Raw genomic sequence first — 13,893 nt, 5'->3', positions numbered from 1 at the left:
AACTCTCTCAGCCTTTCTTCACAGGAGAGGTGTTCCATCCCCCTGATCATTTTTGTGGCCCTCCTCTGGACCCCCTCCAACAGGTCCATGTCTTTCCTGTGCTGAGGGCTCCAGAGCTGGACACAGTGCTCCAGGTACAGGCTTCCACAGTTGATGTGGACTCTGAAAGAGGCTGATGGCACCGGCACTGCCAGACTTCAGCCCGCAGCGGGTGTGGAGCTGTATGGCTGATGCACGGAGGAGTTGAAGCTTGTGGGTGCCTCGGTGGTCTCTGGCCCCACCTCTGCCCAATGCCAGGACAGCTGGATCAGGCTGCTCCACTCTTGTCCAGGCAATTTTGGATGTCTCTGAAGGTGGAGATCCCATGGCCTCTCCATCTCCTATTCGAGAGTTTCCCTGCCCTCTGAATGTGTGCTTCCAAGTCTCCAACCAGGGTTTTCCACATTACAACTTGTCCCCACTGCCTGTCCTGTGCCCCTTGGAGCAGAATCTGGCCCCATGGCTCTGTGCCTGGTGGGTACTGGATGTACGGGATTGCTACTGGGACAGCCGTTCCCTCGGGAACACAGCAGTGACTTGCTCTGGGTTTGCATGCACCCACTTTAAATAATAATTACTGATTCTCCTTGATGAGGGTGTCTTTTGGTATGTGCCTGAAGAGAATACCAGAGCACCTTCTCCTGGACCTTTCTCTTTGGTAACTTACTCTGTTTCAACCAAAGCTCACAGCTGAATTAAGCTGCAGTCACTGATCTCCACAATGCTCATAACAATCTGCATTGTCCCCTCGCTATTTATCTTCCTTCCTTCCTTCAAGCTGCAGCTATCAGGTAATTCAATCAGGATTGATTGGACAGCCAACGAATAATTAGCTAAATGATTTGTGCTGCACACCAGAAAGCCCGATCTCTGTCAAAGGAGTCCCAGTACTTGCCACAGTTTAAAAAATAAGATAAAATGGATATCATGGCTCAGTTCAGCCCAGTGTCTGCTCTGAGTTCCCCTCCAGAGCATCTCTCGCTATTTCTGTTGGCTCTGCTGGGAAATCGGGACCTGAAATCAGGAGCCAGCAACCGTGGCCCTGTGGATAGCGCAGCATTTTTTTTGAGCGTTTTGTCAGTTGTGTTCTTGAAAGTAATAAAACCCCTATTTTAAATTTTTGATCTCACACTTGCAATATCCCATGAAGGATATCCAGTAGCAGAAAATATCATATTCTGGAAGAGACTTTTACTTGGTTGAAACAGATCTAAACAGTGAAAATAAAACCCTCTAAAATACTGCCTAGTTCAAAAAGTCTGATTGTTCTATACTGAGAAATCAGACATTTGTGGGGTATTTTACACTAAAAATATTCATTTTCTAAAAGGATAGGAAATACTAATCCCATAAAAAGATTACATTTCTGAGTATAATATTCTACAGAATCCATAAGCTGGGATGTGTGGTAGGTTATTGTCTGTCTCTATTGAAAAAAAAAGGTACAAAGTCAATCAATTGCTGATCTACCATTTCCAAAATGCAAATACTCCTTTGTTTGCCATGGATGTGACAGCGATTTTATGTTACCGTAAAACCAAGTTTCCTTCCTGAGCTGCAGGACGTAGTACAACCAGATGAAACTGCTTTTTTTTTTAATCTTTGTTTTTGACCTGCCAGCCTTTGGAGCTGGGCAGCATGGGAGACCTCGGATCCGCGGGGCAGACTTATAAATAATTCCCATCAAATCCTCAAATCCGGGTTTGCTGGAGACCTTGCTCCTGCAGAGCCCCATTGGCGTGGGGGTGCTGAGACCTGGTGCGTGGTTTGACCTGTTTATCCATTGTAATCTGAGCAAATACTGCAGCTAGCTCGCCTTCTGACGGCAATTAATGGCATTTTCTTTAGCTTATTCACTGTTACTTTAAAACAATTTTTGTTTACACTTAGCTGTGATCACGAATATTTGACACAATCTGTGCTGTTTGACTGACTGATCAGATCAACGTCATGTTGCTGCTGCTTTTCCCCCACTAGATGTGCGCAGGAGCACCTGCAGCGTAAATCTTTTTGGTTTGATTATACCAAATTCTCTTTATGTGGACTGTATGTTACGACATGCGTTAGAGCATCTCTCTGGTTGGCACTTGCTGCCAGTTGGATATACGGCTGCTGCGAATCTGAAGTGTACTTTGTGTGGCTGCTACTCCAACAAAACTGAATTGCTTGGGCTTTTGTGGGAATCACGCAGGGGTAGGTAACGGGAACGTGGAGCTGAAGCAGTGGAATCGGTCCTCTGTGCTCTCGCTCGGGGTTTGTGTTGACTTTGGTGCTGGTCTAAGGCCATTTCTTGGTTTGCACTTGAAGGTCGTCAAGCTTTCTAGAAATTTTCTTTTTGAGTCCTGCAATAATTGGTATTTGGAAAAGAAAAAGTAAATTCAAATGGCAGAGTGAGGCGACTGTATGAGAATCTTGGGCTGGGCACAGATGAACAAGGAGATTGGGAGCACTGACTGCAAGGAACGACTTACCCTCATATAAAGATATTAATTCAGGTCCCCGGCAGAGTAGGGCTGTACAGCGTGATGCCGTGCCCGTGCTAATTAGCCAGATTAATCCTCACATTCAATTCAGTAGTGCTAATTATTGTAGGTCCTGTGATGTAGCTGTTCTGCTCCCAGTTTCTGACCCCGTTTGCTCCACTCCGGGTACCCGCAGCTCTAGCAGTGACGCTTCGGGCCCGTTCGCAAGAGCTCGGTGGCTGACAGCAGTGGAGCCCCCGGGGGGCTGCGCAGGGGCTGCTGAGATGGGCTCACCCGCGCCGAGCTGTATTTGCAGGCTCAGTAGCTGACGGCGTGCATCGGCTGTGATGGAAAGTCACCTTTGGGGGAGCAAAGGAAAAAAGCAAAGGAAAGAGAAGGGAAAGGGGAAAAACCTTTCCCAGGGGCCGGCCATCTTCTTTCCCCTCAAAATTTCATCCTGGTTTGCCTAGTTGCAGATTGGCAGTGGTTTCACCCAAAGCAGAGGCTGTAATTTGAAAAACAAATGCATCTTACGTTCTGGAGGTGGGTTACTCTGAGGACTGGCATGTGAGAACCCAGAGTCAGATGTACAGCAGGTCTCAGGGCTGACAGACTTAAAACCAACCCCTAAACCCCTACTACCTGTGGTGTTTCCCTCCAGAATAAATGTGAAAAAGGGATTTTTAATGTGCACTAGCACTCACCAGGGCAGGAGCTGATGTTACGATGGTTAGGCAGTATCGATTTGTAGTCTCTTATTTTCAGGCTCAGCAGGGTGGGCTTCCCGGAGCGTTAGGGAAAAGGAGACTTCGGAGAAGGACGTGAAGCAGCGTTAGAGATGCTGGAGCGGCCTCTCCCAGCACGATGGAGAGCACGGAGGAGCAAGGGATTGCTTGTGGACCTGAGGAGGTGACGCAGGAACGGCCCCAGAGAGCAGCAGGCTTTAATCCAGGATGAGAACGTCTTTCAAACGCCCCAGTTCTAATTGCGCAGCATGGTGCCGTGTGCTCTGCAGACCGGGCTGTAAAACCGAAGCTGCACGCCGTGCTGCTGCGGATGCGTTGCCCCTCGCCTGCAGTGGTGGGCTTCCAGGGCAGTACGCATCCCGCCAGCTTTCCCTGCCGCTCCGTATCCCCCAGGAAAATACACGTCAGTTCCTGGAGTGAAAAATGTAATTCACCGCTTTAGGGCGAGGGATCGGGCTGCCTTCTGCTGACGGCGTAGCGACCCGGACCTCTGCTTCGGGAACGGGCGCTGCTGCTCTGTTAGCTGGATCCTCAAGTGTGCCGGCATGCACGGAAAGACCTTTTGCATCAGGACTGGGGAGATGGCTCTTCTCCCCCTTGAACGCTGAAATACCTAATAATCCCTGCTCACCAGCGATCACACTGTGCAAGATGTGTATAAAAACTAAAGCATCTTTCTAAGAATTAGTCTCTAAAGGAGACAGTTTCCACAACATTAATTTTTCTTCATTGTCTTTGTAAATTTAGAATATACATAGAAATATTTTAAGCTCAAGAGTAACCTGCTCTCATAAAGAAATAAACTCATGGCCCAGAAAGAGATACAAAAAATTAGGAAAATGCTAAAATAAGCAAAACATCAGACATGGTGAAATAAATATTAAATATGAACATAAAAACTCTAGGACCTCAGCGCAGGATTTGTAAACACTTAGTGCTGGCGGAACTTTAAAAATTAAATCAAGGAAACCTTAATGTTTAAACAGCATGTTTAAAATTTAAGCTTTGCATTTCTTTCAGTCACCTGTGCTGCACGGCAGCTGGCCTGCTTAATGCCCAGACGAAAGCGTTCCTCTGTGTGCAACCGGCCGCTGTTATTTCCCCCAAATGCAACCAAAACCCACACCAGTATAACCAGTGGCAGACTGCACTGGGGGGGCGGAAGTCCCATCCTGGGCTCTCTGGCAAAGCAACGATGCGCAGCCCGGACCCACGGGGATGCTGCCGCAAAGGGCCGGGCTGGCGGCGGGTGCTGAAAAGCAGGGCGAGACGTCACCCGGCAAGGTTTATCCATTAAAGCGGGTCACGAGAGGCATCGAGGGTAAGCCAGGAGGGCTTACGCTCGGCTGGGATCAAGCTTGGAGCCTTCCTCAAGAAAAGCCGCTCCTGGACAACACGTGTCCCTGCAGCAGCGGTGGAAAGGGCTCAGCTGCCACGGGGAAAGCGCCTGCAGACGGCTTCTAGGAGGACTTAAAAAACAGAAGTGTGCACTGGCACAGTGCATATCTGTTTTGTTAACCTTGAATGTAGCAGTGACCTCTGGGATAAAAATATGCTTGCCTTAAAGTTTTAATATACGCCTCTATTCTAAGAGGAATTCTAAAACTATGCAGGAGACCTTTCCCCCAAAATTACCATCTAGCATTTTCAATATTTTCTGTTAAAACATATTAAAATAAATACAGTTCTCACATCTCCTTAACAACTTCCCAAAGAAACAGGCAAGAGTGCAAGAGGACCTAACTGGGAAAAATTCTTTAAGATTGTGTTTAAGCATTTATAAATTAATGCATTCATTTGCATATCAACTTTGATTTGTAAGTGGCTGTATTTCTAGGCTGAGCATCTCTTGGGTCTGTTCATGGTGCTGGCAGAGCTGCTTTGCCATTCAGCAGGGGCACGCTTTGTGATCCTGAATGTTGAGGATCTTGCTGGTTTTCACCTGAGAGCTTAAGCAGGGAGTTAGGGAGGAGTTTGGGCACTGAGCTGTTGCTTTAGGCACCGAAACACCTGAATCCCACACACAGTATTGCTCATCCTGAAAAGGCCCCGCTCCTCCAAGGGCTGTGCCGGTCTCTGCTGCAAGGCAGGTTTTGGGGACGCTGCTCGGGGCAGAGCAGGTGGAATCCATCCCCTCGGGGTGGCAGGGGGCCACCCCTCCACTGCAGGGGGACGAGAAAGTCCCCATCCCCTTTTCTGTAGCGCAGCGTGTCTCTTCCCCGGTCTTATTTCCCCTCTTGCAAGCTGCGTTGCTTCTTCTAATATTTACAATGTAGAAGAAATATCCTTTAATACCCGGCTTGCAGCGTATACCTTCCCGTTATTGCCTTGAATGCCGCTTCCAGCAGCACGGGGCTCTTGTAAGGAGCCGTTTGGTCAGACAGAGCATCACTTCGTTCAGCTCCGGGGTTTGTTTTGATGTGTCGCTACCGTCGCGCTGAACTGCTGTTTTCATCTCTGTGTGATAAATCCTAAACAGGTAATTTCCTTGAGAGAAGAAACACTACGCTTACACTCTGAGTAGATAAACGTGGAGCTGTGCAAGCCCTTCACAACCAACCTTGCTGAGGAGGACTTAAAACAGGGCTCCGGAATTGGAGCACAGACCTGGAAATGCAAAACCCAGGAATAAAACTTACAGCTTGGAAAAACTGAGTATTAATAACATTCAACCATAGGTACGCTGATTTCCATAGAGAGAGAGAGAAAATTTTACAGCTAGAGGCAGGTTTACACTTGTTTTGCACATCTGCTTAACAGGCTGTGGAGTGTCACGCAGCACCTCCTGCGAGAGCCCGCTCTTCACCGGGTTGCATCCTATTTCTAAGGCTAAATAACTATCATGTAAAGCCAGGCAGCAATGTAGAACTCGCTCAGTCTGGTGGTAGTCTCCATTTCCCATCAGCAGTGGTTATCCAGCCCCGCGTAGGTAAGCTGCAGTCAAGGTCAGAGTTGATTTCTTGCCTCTTTTTTTTCCACCCCCCTCGCTCGCTGTACCTGGTTGCCCGAGGATTACTGCTTTTGAACACTGCCAGCTCTGGTTCAGGGATGAATATACCTAAGGCAGAGCTAAGATGCGAGTCTAAGTGAGGTTTTCTGATTGCTTCTTTCAGGGGAAAAATATTGATGGAGAACATACACAGCTTGGTAAAGATTCAAGGCCAGTATCTTTAGTATACGATAAATGAGCAAAATAAATGTCTTTGCAGAGAAGTTTACAAGTCGTTACCCTAAAATTTCCCAGCCCAGGTGAGGCTGGATCAGCTCCTTTCAGATGCTGACTTTCCTGAAGCCTCTTCCCAAATTTTTAGCCTGGGAGCTACAGAAAACAAGGCGTTACATGTCAGAGGCCCTGAAGTCTCACGTGCAGAACAGTTGTCATTTAAATAAAACCCCACAGTGCGCCACGGTGCAACAGGAATATGGCGTCTTCGGTAAAACGGAGCAAAGCCGCCTGATGTTCATAGTAATGAATGAAATATTTCTGAAAATGGAATGAAAATATTGTGAAAATAGAGAGCTCCTTTGGCATTCTTGGCTGTAATCTCTTTAAAAGGGTAGAATCACGCGTCGAGAGCAAACACCGGCATTTTGCGTAGCTGGGTGCGGATCCGCTGCCCGCGGGCAGCTTTAATGACGCCGGAGCCCCGTGAGCCATCGCCCGGCGTGGGCTCGGGACTCCCCGGACCCGCCGAGGCTTTCTGCCCTGGCAGAAGCCTTATGCTTGTCACCTTCTCCCTCCCGTTTTGGTCCAAATCTCAGCCTATTCTGTACTTAACCTGCTTACCTGAAAATAAATGAGGGACAAGTGATTTATTTGGATATGGACACTCAGACAATGAACGGGCGTTTTTAATTTTAAATTCATATACGAAGAAGGACACACATGAGAGAACATAACCTAAATTTTAATTATGTGAGTAACTGCAGTCCTCTGAATGAGCATTTGGAGCCGGAAAATGAATAGCCTGAGTTATTTCATCTTCTTAATTAACATTAAAAATGTATTTTTATTAAGAGTCACTGAAAAGGTTGACTTTAAAATAGGCTCTGCCATTTGCTATAATTTTTCAAACCAATATGGTAAAATTGCTGCAGCTCAAGCCCTTTCAGCTTGCATATGAAAAACTTCATTGTTTAATGTTGTTATGTCTTAATTCACTTGCTATTTTTAATAAGCATTTTGAAGCTATGAGCAGTTGTTCTTTGCATGGCAGCTCCTAATGTTAGATTGCATTTTCTTGCAAAAAGTTAAAAGGGGAGGTTATTTGGCACATTTAAGTTTCTTGCTGTTTCCTGGCAGCTTCTAATTCCAGCAAAACATTGATCTTTGTTTTATAGTCTTCAAAATTATCTTAGGGTTATTTGTACCCACAGCTGAGAGTAGTTTAAGTTCTATCTGTACAGAACTAGTATAATAAGTGCAATTAATTGTGCATTTGTACTTCTAAAGAATGACACGTTTTGGGTTGGAACAAATAGTGTCCCAAGTGCACAGTTCATTTCCTGGCTCTTCCGGCGTTTTACCCCAATGCTCGTGCAATGCTGGCTACACGCACCGAACCAAGGAGAAAAGCAAGGAGAAAACGGTACTGCAAAGCCAAAAGCCAAATTAACATCACAGAAATACAGGAAGCCAATACAAATGTTAAAAAAATAAAATACAATCGGAGAGCAGAGCCAGGCACCCGGGAATGAGGACACGGAACCTGTGAAACCACCGTTTATTACCTCCTGCCTTTCTAATGTGCCAATACTGGGACTGTTCTGAGTTTTCCCGAGATTTGCAGCCGCGATGAAGCGTGGGAAAGGCGCTGCGTATCCCCGCAGCAGTGCGCTTTCAAGAACAGAGAGAAAAGGTCAGATTGTTCTTGGGGCCCAAATGCTGCAACCTCAGTGTGCTGCCACTGGCAGCCTTTCACCAAAACCGGCATTATTGCCCACCACAACGCTGCTTGGCCTGATGTAAACCAACACAATGAAAAAATATTTAATTTTCACAAATTTCAGTCACTCTGCTTTCCCTTCCTCCCCCTCCTCCCCACACCCCTTCTGCTGTCCCTTCTCCCCACTTTTCTGGCATAAACCCCTGTTTCTTCCCTTAGAAGAGACAGAACTGAAGGACCCTTTGGTCTCTCAATTCTCAGGCGCTAATTACACCGGATCTCTTTGCCTTTCACCTTTTCTTTTTGTTTTGCATACGATATCTGGATGCAGAAGACTTGTGCGCAGCTCGACAGATGTGTTTATGCTTGGCAACGGTAATTACAACGTGGTTACGGCTCAGAGAACAAGCTCATTGCGGAGTAATAGTTAATTTTAAATATTAGAAGCCACGAAGCAGGAGCAGTGAAGATGCCGGGTGAGGAGGCTGAGCACCGGCGCCAGCCCAGCTTCTTCTAGGAGAAGTTGCTGGACCACAGCCATGGCTGAGGAGTTTCCCACCACCGTAACGGCCTGCCTTCTTCTCCTGCAGAACCAGCGTGCCGTGGTTTAACGCAAGGCTCTGCATTAGGCTTTCGTGGGCAGTGTGAAACGCATCCCCCCCCACCCGAGGGGAGCCCCTTCCCAGCGCCACCAGTGCAACCCGTGCCCCAAACTGGTGTGGTCGGAGGCTGATGCCTGGGGGCACGGTGGGCAAAAACGAGAAGGAAAAGCGGCCTCGCAGATCGTTGACTCCTGTACTGTCTCAGCAACTAATGAAAAACAGCATCATGCCCAAGACTTTTTTTTTTTAAGGCCCTCAGAGATTAATCACATTAAAGTAGGTCTCATAAATAATTCACTGCTACTGACTTAATGCCTTTTTTGTGCAAAGGTCAATTATCAAAACAAACACTTAGCTTTATGTAGATCAGTAAATGGAAAAAGTAATTTCTACGGCATGTAATATATGCTTTCATTTATAAATTGTGCTACCAAGCACAACTTTAAGTGCTTTTCTCTCCACGTTTTTTAAAATGTTCCATTAAAAAAAAAAAAATTTAAAAACTAACCCGCCAAGATAGACAAAAAAACTTTACAAATTTTTATAGCTAGTTTTGTTTCTAGATTAATGAAACTTAACAGTAATCCAACAGTTATTTTACTGGCTCACATAAATCCAACTTTTTGCTCTTGTTAATAAAGCACCACGGTTAGTTGTCACAGATGGCTGCCTGGGAGGTTTCCGATGCTCAGCCAGACGTGCCTGATCCAGCACTGGGGACACCTCAGGGGAGGCTGGAGCACCTGGCTTCAGGGGCTCGACAACCAGCATTTCCACCGCTGTGTTAGAGCCATGGCAGCAAAGGGGGTCAAGGGAGCTTTAGGACGAGGAACTGAAGTGGTCCTGAGCAACCTGGGAAGAATGGGCAGGGCAGATGGGTTAAACCTCCCCTGGATTTTGACTCAAGCAGTCTCCAAGCAGGTTTCCAAGGATCTCTGACAAGGCAAGTTCAGTATAAGTCATCTTTTATCAGGGGAGCGAGTGAGATGCTTGACTCCAAAAATAGCGCAGAGTCAGAGAAGCTTTCATGTACCAATGAGGTCAAGAGAGACAACATGCCGCCTTGAGCTACCGCAATGGACAGCAGCGCCTTGCTCAGCCTCCTGGGGAGGAGGATGCCTCCAGCAGAAGAACATCTCATGGAGTGACCTACTTCGTGAAGGCAGTCTGTTTACTTTTTTTAACATCCAGTGAATTGAGCTCTGCATTTAGAAACCTTTTACTGCTGTGGAAGTGGCGGTGGGGCAGGTCCCACGCACCGCTGAACTGGGTCAAACAATGCATGGCGAAAAAACACGTCTCAAATGCAGATCTCCTTCTAGGGCATGGGTGGGCTTACTTATTCAACGTTACTTGCTGCATAGTGAATCTAATCAAGCAATCCGTAGTACAGCATTGCCTGACAAGGTTTTTCCTATGTATCTTTCTCCAAGGAAAACTAATAGCAAAACCGTCATATAGTTTTGAAGTTAAATCTTGACCAGGTCTGCTCTGGCTTAATGAAAAAAATCTGCATAACCTGTTTCTTTTTAGTTAATCAATTCCTGCAGGAATTTGCACTTCTCTTGAAAATACTTTCTGTTTTATAATAAAGCTTTGTGAACAAGCAAGTCAAAGTTACCGATCCTACACATGCTTTGTGCTAGCATTCATAAAAATAAGGTACTTCAATTCTAAATATGTTTTTTAAAAAGCTCTCCTCGCTGATGCACATGGCCCTGGTTCAGAACCTGCAAAATATTCCCTGGAGTCTCCCCACAAGAGTTCAGGTAAATGGCATTAACCGAATCTTTGCTTTATTAGATTATCTCATTGGTAGCTGACTTTATAACACACGTTGCCAAATCCCTCTTCTATATGAAAGTGAGATCTGAATCGTTTCAAATTTTAACCTAGATGTGGGTTCATGGAAAGAAAGGTATAACTTTAAAGTTTTATGGCTTTAGCGTTCAATATTCAGAGAACTCCTTTGACTTCAGTAAAAAGTGATGGGATTTAAGGGAACTTCTGCTTTCCTAGGTGAGAGATTCAGTGTGATTTAAGTGGCTCTGATGATCTTGCAGAAGAGTCTCTCAAACATTATTCACTCCTCTGAGAAACATGCGATTGTTGAAAGCTGTTAGATTTTTGCCATTATTGGTTGGGTTGTCTTGTGGAAGGATGAATTGCCCTGCTTTACTGATCACAAATCAGTATCACGAACACTGTGTTCTGTAATTGCATTCCATGTACTAATTTATAGTTTCTTTAGTAAGAATATGGCTTATGGGTTATAAAACAGAAGTGGTAGAAATATTTAGCTAATGGATTTTTCTAAGCCACTGCAAAAAATTTATTTGCATCATAACTTCTCCAAACCATCCATTTTTATAGTTGTATCCATTTCCCAAGCAAAGCAACATTATTTCAATCAAGTCCATCTGCTAGAGCTTAGAAAGGGCAAGGAATGTGAAAGAAAGGTGGCTTATTTTACAAATATATATTTGGATACATAGTAGGAGTATATCTCACATACTACCTATTGGTTTTGGGCCAAGTATGCTCTGTTATTTCCTTGCGGACGTTCCTGTGTTGTCCAGCTGAGGAAAAAGGCAACCAGGCAGCACGGCCAAGTCCTGTTTGTCTTGTCCCGACACGCAGTTAGGTTGAGGGTGAGCTGCTCGCTAACGCCCAGGGCTGGGAAGCAGCCTCAGCCCCCGCGAGCGCTTACCACAATTCACATGCTCCAAATTCCCCCAGCTGAAACCCGCACTGCCAACTTGCTATAATCCCACAGCAAGTGTATTTTAACACGCACACTCCTAGTAAAGGCGATGGTGGCTAATTTGCCCCGTCTTCCTCCTCCACAGCTAGTGCCAAAGCCCTGAGTGCCAGCTCGGGTCGCCCACCCTGGGGAGACGCTGTAAGGTGGCTGCGGTTCCCAAACCTCTGCTTGAAATACCGCACGCCAACCGGACTGTAGTTTGAAATCCAGGCAAAGAAAATTATTTTGAACTTCTCAGTTGCTGGAAGGTCTCCTTCCTGAACGCTGCACTCTAACCCTGGGATGGCTGTCCCAAAGGGCACGGTTTCCAGGAAAACTGCAGCACTCCTTTTAACCAGCCACCAAGTTCAGAAATCCTTACGGCTTTCGCTTGCTGTGTGGCCCCGGCATTTTGGTAATTGCCTCACCCTTTGTGCAGCCTGGCTCTGTGTCTTCTCTGATGAAACGTTCCCTGGTTCAGATGTTTCACTCCTGCTTATTAACTCATCCTTTCTGGTCATGCTCAGTGCTACTTCGTCTGTATTATATTTGGGAAGGAAGGTGAGAAGTATTTATGCTGGTCTTTTCTTCGGTCCTCCTCTTTGGGATTGTGTTCCTAACACTTTATATTGCTCAGAAGTGTAAGGGGTGGCACCGAGCTCTCCTGTCCATAATGCGAGTGCTTGTTCCCATGCGACATCTCAAGGCCGGCGTGTCCTGCTACATGGCGAGGCTGTTTGCCCATCCCACGCTTCTCTCCGTCACGTGCTGACCATGTGCTTTAGTCATGTCACAAAACTTAAGGTATGCCTAGTACGTGGCTGGCAGTATTCGTAACACGATGCAGAACATCTGCCTTGGGATCACGCAATTGAAGTACTTCGCTTGATGAAACTACCTGTTTCATCAAGAAGATGCTTATAAAATTGTTAGTTTATTAAGGTTGGACTCAATGATCTTAAGGGTCTTTTCCAACCTCAATGATTTTATGATTCTATGATCTTTGGAATCTATCTATACATACGAATCTGGCTGGCTCTGTTTTTCTTTCACAAAGCCAAGCTTATATAGACTGGTAAAACTTTAGCTATAGGATAGACTTTTTGGAGAAGTTGTTAAAAGTTCTTGCAAATTAATTAATATTTACCAGCAACAAGGATGCTGCGCATCTGAACTTGTTTGGAGAACTTAATTTTATTTAGCAGTCTGGACTAAGAAGAGGTCTCCAAGATGTGCTGTCATCTGTCACCTCCCACCCAGACGCTCCGCCATAGGTTCCATAGGATTTAGAAAATATACCGGAAACCATATGCTAGCCCAAGTATAAGACTCATTAACTGAAAATGTCAGAAGAAATGATCAGCAGAATTCTTTCTCATCTTTATTTTTGTTGTCTTCCGTTCTGACTCCTTCATGTTCAGTTTCAGTTTTCCTATCTAGGTTAGGTGTTTGGGGATTTCTCGGTCTCCTACTGTGATTTCTTCATGTCTGAGTTTCTCTTCTAAAGACAGCCTTTCTGTCTCTGGCTGATAAGCCATGTTTTTGGAAGATCAGGTGTTTTTTTCCCTTCACTTGTCTTTACCTCCTTCTTCCCCGGTGTCATTTCTCTCCGCTGGCCATATGAGATCCTCTCCTCAGTAATGTTTTAATTCTTCTATTTTCTTTTCCTTGCTGCCACTGTTACCTACAGTTCAGTTTGTCTCATATCTTCATGAAAATGTTTACTGCCACTTTGCTTCTTTTTCCCTTCAGCCTGTATTCATCCAACCTTTTATTCCTCTTTTGTTTATATCTCATGGATATTTCAAGTTAAGTAAAAATTTACTGCTTTTGCTTCAAAGAAGTAGATCCGACTGGGTTTGCAAGGCCTTTTGGTGCAGGACTATGTCACAAATGGGCCCGGAATAACCTACGGTGTCAAACATAAGATCATTCACAATTTGGTGACTATATGTGATTTTGACATGAAACCAAATCGTATTTTTTTTGTGTGTGAATTTAACTTTATATTCCATGCTTTCTTGGCCAGCAGTCCTAAAAGCCCTCTTTGTTTCAGAACGGCCATTATTAAGTATCCCCACCTGCTCTGCGGACATTCCAGGTACTGACTGAACCTGGTTTCTCTGCGATTGCTCAGTAGCTGGAGATATTACTATCCACTTACTCTCCACTCTTACGGTAACACGACCATTTTGCAGCAACACCACCTCGTACCATGAAGATATAAGGTACCTATAGCTACCCGGGTAAAAAATGAGACTATGCATGGAGCACCGTGCATGGGGTGGCAGAAGGTCCGTAAGCTTCTGCCAATAAGGCTTGCCAATGTGACGTCCATGTACAAGAAGGGTGGGAAGGAGGATCTGGGGAACTACAGGCCTGTCAGCCTGACCTCGGTGCCGGGGAAGATTATGG

This window comes from Pygoscelis adeliae, unplaced genomic scaffold, assembly GCF_000699105.1.
Source record: "Pygoscelis adeliae isolate BGI_AS28 unplaced genomic scaffold, ASM69910v1 Scaffold131, whole genome shotgun sequence".
Taxonomy (NCBI): Eukaryota; Metazoa; Chordata; class Aves; order Sphenisciformes; family Spheniscidae; genus Pygoscelis; species Pygoscelis adeliae.
Note: the sequence above shows the minus strand (reverse complement) of the source record.